Below are 13774 nucleotides of genomic sequence, written 5' to 3'. Positions count from 1 at the left end.
AGTGCAAATGACACAGAAGTGTTGTGGTTTTTTTTAAATCTGAAATGTGCATTTTTTGCGAGCTAGGAAATTTGCCTAGATTGAAGGGAGCCTTCAATTTAGGTTGTTTGGTTTGGTTTGGTTTTGGGAGGGGTATGGGTTTTGGATACAGGCATGTGATATGCAACTGTGGACTGACATAGGAGGAAACAGGAAGGTCAGACAGTGATTCTGTGAAGAGAATTAATTGCTGTTGAACTTTTAGGTAATGAAATTCATGAACTGGCCCTTGTCTTTCATTAGAAAGAAAAAGAAAATGTGAGTGTGCTTGTCTGGATTTTTTTTGTTTTTGAAAGCTCAGGATTTTTTTTAAAGCCCTAGTTTTTGTTGGCACTGTTCAGCTTTTTTTTTTTTTTTCTTGGGAAAAAAGTCCGCATCTGCAATGAGAAGTCCAAGCAAAGGCTGGGAAATGGGCAGAAGACAGATACCTAAATAAGACAAATTTAACTTTTCTGAGACATTTATAAGCATTTTTGATCTTACCTTTGTCTTCTGGTAAAGCTTTCCTAACCTTTTAATTTTGAGGTTCCTAGTTTGAGACACCTCTATTTGTTAAGAGCAACACCTGTAAGCCAGGCACGATACTAGAGGATGTCTGAGGTACATGTGCATTAGTGTTTTAATTTGGAACAGGAATGTGTTTTTTGCACTGAATTATGTGTTGATCTCCATTTACCATGCTTGCCTTCACACTGTAAATCAGTATGCACAAATTTGTTTCCTTTGGGTGAAACTAAACTGAATGGTGCTCATTGGGAGTGCACTTGATTTGTCTCCTACTCCTAACTGGAATTTGGTCCATGGGACCATACCACAGCTAGTCCTTGAAAAAAGGGATTGCTGTTGCTACTTTGACATTGCTTGTTTGGGAACCTCAGTTCCACCCTGACAGTGTACAAGTAGTGCGTATAGGACTGGAATGAGGAATTCTGTGATCCCTATAGACTTCTCCAGTTTCTGAGGTGTTCCTTGCCACTTCTTGCAAAGGTTTGCGTGCCTACTATATAGAATGCATAAAATGTAGTTGCGCTTACTGGAGAACACATTACTTCCTTCTTCAGTAGGTCCGAGTTGGTCTCTTGTCTTTGCTGCATGACCATTCATCTGTGATTGCAAAAGGATGCCATCAAAGTTTGTAGACTTCTTATGATCGTTTTCTTCCTTTCCTATGTGAAACTCAAATGCGGCTTACTAACCACAAGTGAAGGTTATTTCTATTACAAATTTCTTTTTAGCTGCCTCTTTGGAATTCATTTGTTACAGACCAGTGTAAATAAGATGGGAAAAGAACCAGTCTTTCTAATAAAACAGTTAACTCATTAGAAACATACGTACTTTTAGTTGACCTGGAAGCATATGTAAATCAGGGGCAGCTCTGGGAAACAGGTTTTATTGGCTGAAAACTGTTAATAGAAATTACAAAGTGGTTCTGGGTTGTTGATTTTAGGTAGAGAATCTAATCTTGTAATTTCTGTAGTATAGGATAATGAAGTAAACACTACCACAGCTATTCTCCATGCACGAATGCAAACAGTGTTTAATTTGTATTAAATACTTTTTAGTAAAAAGAACCCTGCAGGTACAGAATGTTGTTATCTACCTGAGGATGCTCAGGTGAATTAGAAAGGGTGGGCTACACACTTGAATGGTCCTCAAGTTTCTGAAGGTGCTCGTGGGTTGAAACTGCGATTCGATGTGTCGAGCACCCTTTCTCATTTAGTATCATTTGCAAATACAGTGCAGTATGAACAGTATGAGGCCTGGCATCATGTGTTTGTGAGTAATTTCCCAGAAGACATGCTTCATGACCCTGCTTGTGACTGTGCTGGGGCTGGCCCGGCCTGTGGGTCCCTGGGTCTGCCCAATTGTTAGCATTTCTCCCATTGTCCTCCTCCGGTTTTGTAGATCACAGTGGCCTTGAAGGCACAGCAGCCTGCTTTCAGCACCTGCAGGTAAATCCTCTTCACTTCTATGGGTTTTCCAATTTCTGTCAGTAGTTTCTAGCTTGCTACTCTCCACTGTTGGCTGTCACACTTCTTCCCAAACCTTGCTGTTATGGTTTGTGAAGATTGAGGCAAAAAAGTTGTTGAACTGTGTCAGTCTTTGCCATATCATCCTTCACTAACCAGCCCACATCCAACCCACATTTTCTTTGAACTTCCTTTTGCTGCTAACAATGTATTTAAATGAGTATGTTTGAAAGATGTTACATATAGAACCTATAGATTTGGGGATATATTCCGTATATAGTGCAAATCTTGTTTTGGTAATTTCTGAATGTTCTTCAGTATGTTCAGCCAATTCTACAATATTTAGCAGCTATGTCCAGCACTCAGCACTTTAACTGAACTTGAATATTAGGGTTATTTCACTTGTATACCTCCTCTGAAAGGTAGATTAATATTTTTATGCTTTATTCCTTCTCTTATCATTCCAGTCTTCTTTTTGAATGTCACGTAGATCTCATATTGTCTCTTTACAAAAGAAAATGCTTCCTAGGTGAGCATTTGCTTTTCTTGTGGACAGTAAATTTATTAATTTCATTTAAATTGAGTGACAGCTGCATAATTCTGTTTTCTTGTAAAGTCCATGAAAATGGATGAGCAAGGTCCATATACAGGAGAAGAATGAAGTTCCTCAGATTCTGAGCAATGATAGTAACAATGCCTTATTGGTATAATCTTTATAACAATGGATTCAAACATTTTCTATGCATGTGTAAGTAAGAATAATAAGCCAATTTTTAAAGTTCTATTTAATTTTATCGTTGTACGTATTTCAACACATGAAACTGGAGCAGTAAAAATCAAGCTTTCAGGGGGTTATTAGTGATTTAGCAGTGGCTGCACTTGACTTATACTGCTGCTACCCAAAAAAGGTTGCACTAGAATCCAAACAGAATGATTTGTGTTAACCTTTCTCCTAATAAATATGTAAATAAGCCTGGGCTGATTGAATCTGGAAATTAGAATACCTAAATATGATATGATACATACAGGGATACTGAAGATTGTGTTCTTCAATATAAAATGAGAAAAGATAGGTGATTAAATTGGAAGGGAAACCAAGGTTTAAATCACAACTACTTAAGTTCAGTGGTATTCTGTTCTATTTGTTTGCTATTTTAGTTACAGTACAGAAGACAGCTTCTGGAAAAAATTGCAGGAGTTGGCCATTTACAAAGATTTTTTTTTTTTTTTTAGGTTTAGATGGGTAATTTCCTATCAAATTTGCCTGCCTGTTATCTCATAAATGTCCAACCAGTAGACCAGGTTGCTGTAAGATGGAGTCACCTGCTGACGTAAGAGGAACACGTGTGCTTTGCTGCTTATTCTTCCAAACACTTAGATATTCCCGTTTTTTATTTCAAATGCTGCAAAAACAATTCTGAAAAGGGGCCCAACACTCTGCCCACCAACAGCCAAGCACCTTGAGGTGAAGTGCAGCAGTACTTTGCTTGAGGGAGGGCTTCACAAAGGGATTGTAATTTGGTCCATGTAGATTTATGGTATCTGGGCATGCACCACATACTTCCCTTGATATTAATCATTGGTTCTGTAGAGTAAACTCTTCATGACTGTTGGAAAGAGTAAACTTTATTCCAGCCAACTCTGCTTATACACTCCCTTATAGACTTTCTGTCATGCTAATTGTTAGAGAAGTGCCATTTTTATATTGGTGATCTTTGAGTTAACATTGCAAGTGGAAAAAAACACTTTCAGAAGTTAAGTGATTGTTTAAGCATCTGTCGTGCTGCATGAATAAATGTTCTGACCATGTGATATTGCCTGATGCGGTTACATCATAACAAAGAAAGGGGCCAGCCTTTTCAGGGCTCAAATTTCCTAGGCTGATGTCATTCAAAGTGAATTGTGATTGGTTTTGAAAGGCAAATTAGATCCAGTGTTTATAGAAAAATCTGGATTTGCTAAAATAGTAAGTGTATCAGTGCTTACAAAAGGGAATGCTGTGAATGAAAGGTGATGAACCCAGTTAAACTATGCATATTTAAATAGTATCAGGATCAATTTCAGTAACCCCTGTGGTATCAAGAATTCTTTTCTCTTGAACCTGAAATTTTATTTATAACCAGCACTGGGACAATTCTATGAAGTCTATTTTCTGAGTATCATCATAGTCGATGCCAATTTAAGATGATTTGGAGCAAAAGGATGGAAAGGGGAATCATTAACACACACGGAAATCAATCTATGGTATCTGTTTGCCAGCTGACCTCAGGCCAAAATAGATTGAAGATCAAAAGTAGTCAAAAGGGAAATTCTGTGTCATTATGAAATGCTTCAACGTGTCCTCTATTATGTGAGTAATGAACCTTTAATTTTGGATTAGCGTGTTTACAGTTGCAGTTTGATGTTTGATTCACAATTATACATGGTTTTGATAAGCAGAGATGGTTTAGACTGAGAAGTAACTGTGAAATGTTCATCATGAGTGTAAATATTATTTCAGTTCCAGGTACAGAGAAACAGAAATAGGTTTTCAAAAGTGGGTGGTTAATCTTAATCAAAACCAGCAGTAAAATATGAATAGGTCCAGCATTAAAAAAGTTGCTTTCAACCATCTGGTGGAAATTTTTCCCTGTAATATTTGGGCTTCTAATGTTAATTCTCATTTTGTCCAATTCACCTACCTATCAAGAGATTTCAGCAATATGTAGAAGGATGTTATGTTCTATATTTCATTAACAAATTATCAGTGAAGATGATGATGAATGATTTTTTAATCAAACATTTACAGGAACTATATCTTAAGCTTTATAGTTAACCATGGACTTTGGAATATTGAAAATAATGAAACTAATGTTTAAGTGCTAAGTTTTTCCCACAGTAACTGTTTCTGGTAGTGAAAATTGTTCACCTATTTTGCTTCAGTGATCTTTCATTTTGCTTGATGTCTTAGCATTTTAAAATATGGTAAACTACTAGAGATGGTGAGATGAAAAGCAAGTTCTTAGCTAGTCTCATGACTTAATAGTGCCCCAATATTTAATTTTACTTATTGTTTTCTGTAGTTATATTGGCCAGTTTTAATAATTGAATATGTTGATGAGAGGTTTTTTTAACTTTCTTCTGTAAGTAGAAAGCATGTCTTTTGAACATTTTAGTTAATACTTCTGCTCCCCTCCTTCCCCCTCCAAAAAAAAAAGCTTTAAATTACTTCCAAGTCATGAGTAATTATTTGTTCCTCATATATAACATTTTCCCACCCCCAATTTCAAAACCCAAAATACCAACCTACCACTAACTCTTTTTTTTTTTCTTTTCTTTTCTCCTGATCCCACTGAAAATAGACAGAAAAACAACAATCTGAGTTTTAAATTCAGCAAATATGCAGGTCAGATGCTGATGGTGTATATTCCCTTAACTTCATGAAAGTCAGTTCTAATGTGCCAAGTTTAAGTAGCAAAGTATCTGGCCCATTAACTTGCCCCAGAGAGAATGGCCATGGGAGGGTCAGAATCAGATATCATAATGTGGATGCGCACCATTGAAAAGCCATTTTTTTAACATGTTAAGTGAGCACCTAATAGGAACTCCAGCTGTAGATAATGTGTTGTCCTCTTGTGACGTATATCTTCTCAGAGAGGATTTGTGCTTTCTGGTTACGTGGACATAATGTTGAAGAGTGCTAATAGTAACATTTCCTTTTGAAAAGTCATTAATACAGAATAGAAAATTCTTACCTCCCTCATTTTTATTTTTATATACAGTTAATTCTATCTATATTTAGCACTGTTTGATCATTTTAGAATTTCCTTTAAAAAAAACAGACTTCACCTTTTGTTTTCTCCATTCTGTTAACAATTTGGTCTTCAAAAACCACCTGAACTACTGTTCATATGCCTAGCCTTACAGAAAATTGCAAATGAGATACCTGAAATGCAACAGCAAAAATGCTTTACCTTCAGATCTTGGACATATTTTAACACTAATAATAACATGAACTTGCTTTGCTGCTCTTTAAATAAGTGCATTGCACTAAAAAATATGAAAGGGAACAAAATGTGAATTGCTATCTGTTGTAGTACAGAAAAAATAAAATGAAAAGATTAAGACAAGCTCTTCTTTGCAAGGTTGCAGTCTCACAGAGCAAGTAATCATATCTTGACTGGAATAATTCATTCCACCATGCATTACTTCTTCAGAGCAGAACTGTAAAGTCAGTGTCTTCTGACAGAGATTCCCAGAAGTCTCTCCATAGGCTTTAAGTAAATTGGTGAAAGAAGCAGCCAAATACTTTGCAAGAGAGAAAGCAAATTAAGCAATTTTGCTCTAAATTTGAAAGTCGTCATGCTATAATACCAGCATCTTGTTTTCACATACAGCTGCTTTTAAGTCCTGGTGATTTGTGATGCCAGTGTCATAAAGGACATAATAAAACTTTGAGGTTTTATTGCAGTTCATACAACATACAAGTCTATGCCTACTCAGGATTCCTGTAGCATCACTTTAAACTACTGTTGGTGGATTCTGGCTTTGTGGATTATGATTTTTGTGTAACAGCATGATATATTCCATACTGATATGTATGTATATTAAGCTAAAATATAATCAAAGTAGTTTGGCAATATTCTTATCTCCAGGTTTGGTTTTTTTAATAATTGTCCAACTTCACATTGAGCGGTGTTCATACTAAAGATACTGCACTGTAGAGCAAAAATAAAATATCACTAACAAAATACTTTGGTAACTATTTCATGCAGGCAGGAAGATAGCTTTGTTTTGTTTAAGCTTTTCTAAATTTAGTTGCACAAACATCAAGGTCCATTGGTACTCATACTACCTTGGGAGTTTTTGCATTTTTTGGGAACCGTTGGTGAAGACTGCATTTGTGCAGAGAGTTGGGTTTTGATTGATCCCATTTTTACTGAAGTGGATTACATTATCCTCAATGGCTTAGAGATGGATGCTGGATTTACTGATATCCAAAGTTCAGGCTACTATTTGCCCATTTCCTTCATGGATGCACCCTGCTTTTCTATGTGTAGTTGCCTGTGCATGGCTGTTTGGAAAATGAAGTTTGTGTCTGGATATTGTGTATGTAGGGAGGCTAATATGGGATAAGATTTGGGTCAGGCTGAAGGGGAAAATGGGTTGGGAGGAGTAAGGGAGCTTGCAGTTTAGATCTGGATGCTGTACTGGGACTTTGGAAGACAGGACTGGGAAAAGCTCTGAGAAGGAAGAGGCTGGCTCAAGTGGATCTGCAGGAGAGATGTGGATGGGGAGGCTGTGTGATGTGCGGGGCCAGGCTCTAGGCATGTGCCCAGCATGGATGCGAGTGACCAAGATTCTGGGTAGGGCAGGAACACGTGCACAGTTTTAATAAATGAATTAACATATTTCTTTGATTTTATTTTTTATTCTTATAAGTACATGTGGACTTTAAGGCCCAAGTGCACAGATTTCATTATGTTATCTGTATTTAATAATTATTAGCTGATCTTTACTGAAAAGCAAAGAAAACCAAACCCTTTCCCAGTGGTTGTGTATGTGTTACTGTAGTTACCACACTTATTTCTCCATCCTTTTAAAAGGCTCTTTCTGTGAATAGAAATTTGTTTACAAGAATTTAAAACCATTGGAACAGCATGGCTGCATGTCCTTTACCCCTGAAGAAAAAAGGACGGTGAATTGTCTTATTAGTCCCTCATTGAATGATTGCAGCAGTTGCTTGACCTTGAGAGAAATGGGACACTGCTGGTGTTCTCCAGAGGCTGGTTTTATTAGTGTTGGCTGACTTGGGAGAACTGGGTGACCTCCATTTCACCTTCTGATCTCCCAACACCAAAACAAAGCAGTATTTTGCAACATAATGTGAATAAAAGACAAAGGATGTTTTTTTATATATAGGGGAAGAGTGAAAGAGGTTGCTGTAGCTTTGATTAAAAACCACAATGCAATATAAATCCATCTTGTAACAAATAAAAAGGCTAGACTTCTATACATAGTTTGACACTAAATTTCAAATTTAAGGTTTTCACTTAGAGGGTAATGGGCATAACCTCACTGTAATGCTACAGTTATTGCTGTTTTTTAGGAAGAGGATGGTCCATGTTGTCTTGTATCAATTACAGAGTCATCTTTCCCATTCCATTCATGACAGTACATTCTGTGCAACCACCACATACATGCTGTTAAGTATTCACTTTTTCAAATTGGTAAGTAACTTGTGTTTTGCTTTTGAAAGAGGGGCTGCAGTTGACTTGAAATGTTAGGCCACTGTTATAAAATCCACTAATGATTCCACCAACATTTCAGGAAAAAATATGTCTGTTTGACTGTTGCTACTTTCAGCTTACTGAAAAAAACAATTAATGGATTCTTTTCCTAGTCGTTATTGATAATGTTTGGGGTAGAAGCTTGAAGTCTTTCAAGTTAAAAAGAAAGAGCAAACTCAAGCACATTCTTTTTTAGATTTAAAATTTTTGTTCATAGAAGCTTCTTGTCTACTTACCTATGTGTATGCTGGTATGTATGTAGGCAGTGCAGTCCTATGTAATCACAGCGTGATATGATCTAATGATGTCAACAAAAATGAGAGTAATTATTTGGACACACCATGTCAGCAACAAAGTTTGCTGGTTTTCAGACTGCTTTTTTTTTTTCTTTCACTGTAGATTCTCACTGGCTTGTTTTTGGAAAATTAGTATTTCGGTCAGTGACTTAGTCATGCTTGGTTTGCAACTGTGCTGATTCTACATCTATCCCTAGTAAAGAAGATATAATAGTAATTATGGTGTTATTGAACATACCAGTCTTGGCCTCCTTTAGCTATACCTATCAGTCTGGCAGGACTCCAGAAGTTGCTCAAGGATGCATGGATCAGATTCTTGAGAAATGCTGTGGGCAGACAAATGCTTACCAGGTCTTCTAGTGTGTAACTTGGAAGTGTTGTGAAATGCCATGTGTCTGAGTGAGTGCCTCACCACTATATTTTCTCTAAGACTAAGAGGGAGAAAATTCAGCCTTTCCCACTCATTATTGTGGCTGAAGACCAAAACAGTTGGAAACTGAACTCCAGTGGTGGGTTAAAGCTGTATGTGAGATGCTTTAGAACAGGTGCCTGAGTTTCAGACAAATGATGGATTAACATGTGCCAAATCCTCTGCTATTTGATGTCAGGCTAATTAACACTTGCTATTTATCAGTGTATTAAAGAAACTTGATTTAATCCTACTAGTGGAAAAGCTGAGTTACGTGGTTATGGTTTAGATACAAGTGTCACTTTAGGTAAGTTGGCCTTCATTCACAATCCCAGAGGAGGAAAGGCCATGAAAGGTAAGCAAATCAGTTTGGAAGGCAAGTGTATGGTGGTGAATAATCCACTTCTGAAGGTAGCTACCGTTGTGTCCTCTGCTGTACCTTACAGTGAGATCTGAAGCCTGTACATCTCCTTTCCGATGTGCTCTGGGAATGGTTCTAAAACTGAATCTCAATAGAGCTGCATATGTGAAATTCATTGAAACAGATTTCTTGCTGTGCAATAAATGATGTGTTGCAGCATAATGTATCACAAATATATTCCTGCTTAGAGACTTACATTTTTGATATCTACAGTCTGAAAGCTCTGATACTTGTTTACATGCATGCCAAGATACTCTGGTAATTTTAATTGTGTATATATATGCTACGTCTGATTCTGTTTTCCCTTAAATCACACAAGCAACTTAAACTGCCTTTCCTTTCAGGGGTCAATGCGTGTATTGTTTAGAGTTCAGTGAGACGACGATCTTGTCAGAATATTGAAGCCAGAGGCGTTTTCAGATTGGAATGGATTCAGCTAATCAAATAACAGTGCTGACTTTTCTGACACTGAAAAATTATGATATATTGTAGTATAAATTGGACCTTGGCTCAGTACTGGATAACACCCATAATTGACCTTGGATCATCTAATTTTTGTAGGAGTGTGCAAGGAGGAAGAATTCCATATTTGAGAGCAACTATTAATCAGAGGAAGGTTTACTAGCAGGTGGGGTGTAGGAGGGAAACAATTATATAATACTTGTGATCCATAAAGTGTATATATTATATGTTTTTCCATTAATAACCACTGTTTTCTGTTGTTTCTAATAATTTAACCACTAGCTTTTATCATTTTAACCTCTGTCATGCAACTTTGACTCAGAACAAATCCAAGTTGCATCATGGTTAAGTCATGAACAATCTATTTCATAGCTGAAGCTATGATAGCAAAGTAAGAGCTACATGTTTGTGCAGATGTAAAAAGTCCTTTTTCATCAAACAGATGGCAACTTTGTAGGTGGAAATATTGTCTGATCAGGCAGTCTAGATCTGCTAAATATATTTGGGATATAAGTCAAGATATAAGTGAACATGTTTCTCCAACAAACTGTAATGGCTCTGGCTGTTCTTTGTTCTTACTTAGCTACATTTGCGCTTTGTCTCACCAATCCAAAAGTGATCGTTTACATTAGAAAACTTTATAGAAACAACTCATGTCCATTGAGGACCTAGGAAGCACTGTGGTGATGTTTGGGCAAGAACATTGCTTATTGTCAAGTGGTTTATTTTAGACTAAGTAGAATTCTTAACTCTGTATTTTATCAATTTGCAGAGAGTAATGAGACTGTTTAATATTTTTCTTAAGAACTACGTGCACGTATAGAATGAGATCCGAAATTATAAGCCATGCTTACGCATCTGGTAACTAGCAATATCAAGCCTGGAGTTCTCCATTCAGAATAAAAACACTGATAAAGAGTACTCAAGTAGCAATGAAACACTGATGTATTGGTTTATGTGTGCATCCGTGTGATTACAATGAACTTTCAGTCTAAGCATCTTATTAATAATAGGAATAAGAACTCTGAGCAAGAGTGAACAATAATTTTTGCTCTACAGAAAGTGAGAATTTCTGTGCAGCAGAGAGCTGGAAGACCGGTGTTTCATACCTTCGAAGATGGAGGTACCCCAAGAACAGGAAGAGATAATGGGCGATTTTGGGACCTGACAGCCCTTAGGATGATCGTGCTAATGATTTTATGATCCTTTGCTAGCACGCTTTCTCCCACAGCCAAAGACTCATGCTATGTAACATCCTTGTTTAGCATAGTCTTACTTTGTTTGGGACAGCTGCACTTGAAATGCCAATAAGTGATGTTAAACTCAGGAGTCAGGTTCACTGCCCTGTAGACTTTTAGAAAATCATGTATTTTAAAACAATGGGAGAAAACATTAAGAGGGAAGCACCAATGTTGAATTAATGTTGTGTAAGGTTTTGTTTTCCAAATGCCTGTTTCTTTTTGGAGAAGCAGCCTCAGCACAAGCCAAATCTTTTCAAAGAGAGATCAAAGACAGTGAGTTGTGCTGAAGTAAAAGTTGCTGATGTGCTGAAAGCTGCAGAAGGATCCTTGGGGTGTTTGGGCCTCTGGTACTGGTGTATGTATTTTAAGTGAACCAAAAAATAATTATGTTATAGCTGAAGGATATGCTTAGTTCTACAACCTATTCAGACACTGTAGGGTGTACAGGTACAAGAGTTTGAAAAGGAGATCCAGCTGTGTTTAAAAAAAAAAAAATAAAATACATAAGCCATTTGGGACTCTTAATAAATGACTCTTTTCTGAAAGCCATATTTGATGTGATTCTTGTTCTGCAACAGAATTTTGTGCTCTACAGAGAGCATAGTCTGCCTAGAACGCTGAAGTAGAACTGTAGAAATAGATAGTTCATTGCCCAAAGGCTGTGATACAGATGGGAAGTGTAGAGCTTATGCATCTGAGATCCCTTACAGTGCATGCATGCACGAGTATGGAAAGATCTTACGTGTTGGCTTAAAGTAGTAAATTCACATGTCCCATTGTGGTGGTAAATCTGGAACTTCATTCTACAGAAGTACATGGTTCCAATGAAAAAGGTGGTCCCCAGCCTTCCTCGCTACAGCCAGCTGCTTGTTATTGACAGTCCCACAAGCCAGCTCTAGGCCTTGTACATTTATGTGGCGGTTGGATGATGTAACGGCTAGTTCTCAGCTGCATCAGCCCACTGTGTAATTTGAGATGATTTTTGGATGATCTTGAGCATTCAGCCCGAACCATGTGTGTAGGGTTTGGTTTTTTGTTTGTTCATTTTGTGGTGGTTTTTTTAATTTAATTTCTGGTCTTATGTCCTACAACCAAGCTGCTTTTCTAAGGGCTTGGGGTTGGCTGTGCTTGCATTGGATTTACTGATTGTTCTTTCTCTTAAAGATTAGAAGTAAATGACTTGTAATATATGTAACTTTCTACTTTGGGGCTGAAATTTTTTAATGTGTAGAAAGCCTGGCATGAATCAATAAAAGTGATGTCATCTAACTGTCGGATACTAGTGGTTTATCCATTCAGGTGTCATTTCTGACACAGAACTCAGTTCCAAAGCCTACTTATCCTGACTTCTCTGCAGTGAAATGCAAGTGAATAATCTGACAAATGGGATGGAGGTGTCAAAGTTCTAAAATTTCTAGGAGTTGTGAGAGGAGCAAAGGCTCAGGTCTGTGAGGAGTTCTGTAGGCTCTGAGAAGGATCAGACAGATGTTTTCATACACCAAGGGGGTAGCGCTTCACCTTTTGACATGGGTGGCTCCAATAGCTAACCAAAGAGAGAGTCTGGGGATCCTGAGCTCAGTGTGGAGAGTGCTTTAGAGAAATAATGGATCAGAGACAAAGACAAGTGTTAAGGACTGACATGTTTCTTTGGATTTCTGTATCTCCTGTGTTAAGTATTAATTATAGCTGTATGTGGGCGTGTGCATGTGCTTCAGCTGTTACCTAAACTGGAGATCTGAATTATAAGACAAGAATACCCCCTGCAGAAATGTGGCTGTGTCTGAAGTACTTGGTAGGGTGAAGGGCTCAACACTGGTTATAGCTCCTGGATAAACTGGTCTGTATGGTTCTTTCTGTGATGGCATAATGTCTCTTTTTTCCATGTGGTAAATGAATATCCAAAACACAGTCTGACTTAGGTGTCACAAACGTAATCACAGTGCAAAGAAAATATATAGCTTATGAGGTAGACTTCACCAGCCCTGTAAGTATATCACTTGTACGTTTAGAGACTAGGACACAGCCAGATCCTTAATGGAAGCTGCAGATATGAACGGGTGGAAAACATTTAAGGGTTCATAGCATTAGCACTGTACAAAATAGTGACCAAACCTATAAAACACACTCCAAAACTATGATCCATATGAATTAGACTCTGAAAAAAATCTAAGTGATAGAGTCTAGAAAAAAATTTAGAAATAAATACCATTCTATGTAGTGACTCCTATTGTCCTGTGACAGCCAAAGTCGATGGGCATGGCATGAGCAAAGTCCTAAGAATCTAGCAGCGAAAATGTTAGAGGATACATATTTTACGGGACTGGGAGAGGTGGAAGTCTGCAACAATGTCAGCCCTAGAGAAAGCATGAAGATATTTGGTTGCCTATGGAGCAGGCACATTGCCTGTGCAAAAAAAGAAGGCAAAGTCAAAGCTAACTTTGTGCCAGATGCCAAAAAAGAAAAAAAGGCAGCATAAAAAAGAAAGGAAAAGGTTTCTGTGATCAGCAATCTCACTGAACAAAAATGAGGGGCTTGTAAAGAATAAAATAAATGAAAGTTTACAATACACACTAGAGGGTGAAAGAAGGCCTCCAAGGAATATAAAGCAACTGTAAAAATACGGAAGGAGAAAAAAGGATCTTCTCTTACTGCATAGTTTCAGGTTGA

Source organism: Aptenodytes forsteri, unplaced genomic scaffold (genome assembly GCF_000699145.1).
Source record: "Aptenodytes forsteri isolate BGI_AS27 unplaced genomic scaffold, ASM69914v1 Scaffold292, whole genome shotgun sequence".
Taxonomy (NCBI): Eukaryota; Metazoa; Chordata; class Aves; order Sphenisciformes; family Spheniscidae; genus Aptenodytes; species Aptenodytes forsteri.
The sequence above is the reverse complement of the archived record's forward strand: the minus strand, read 5'-3'. Positions refer to the sequence as shown.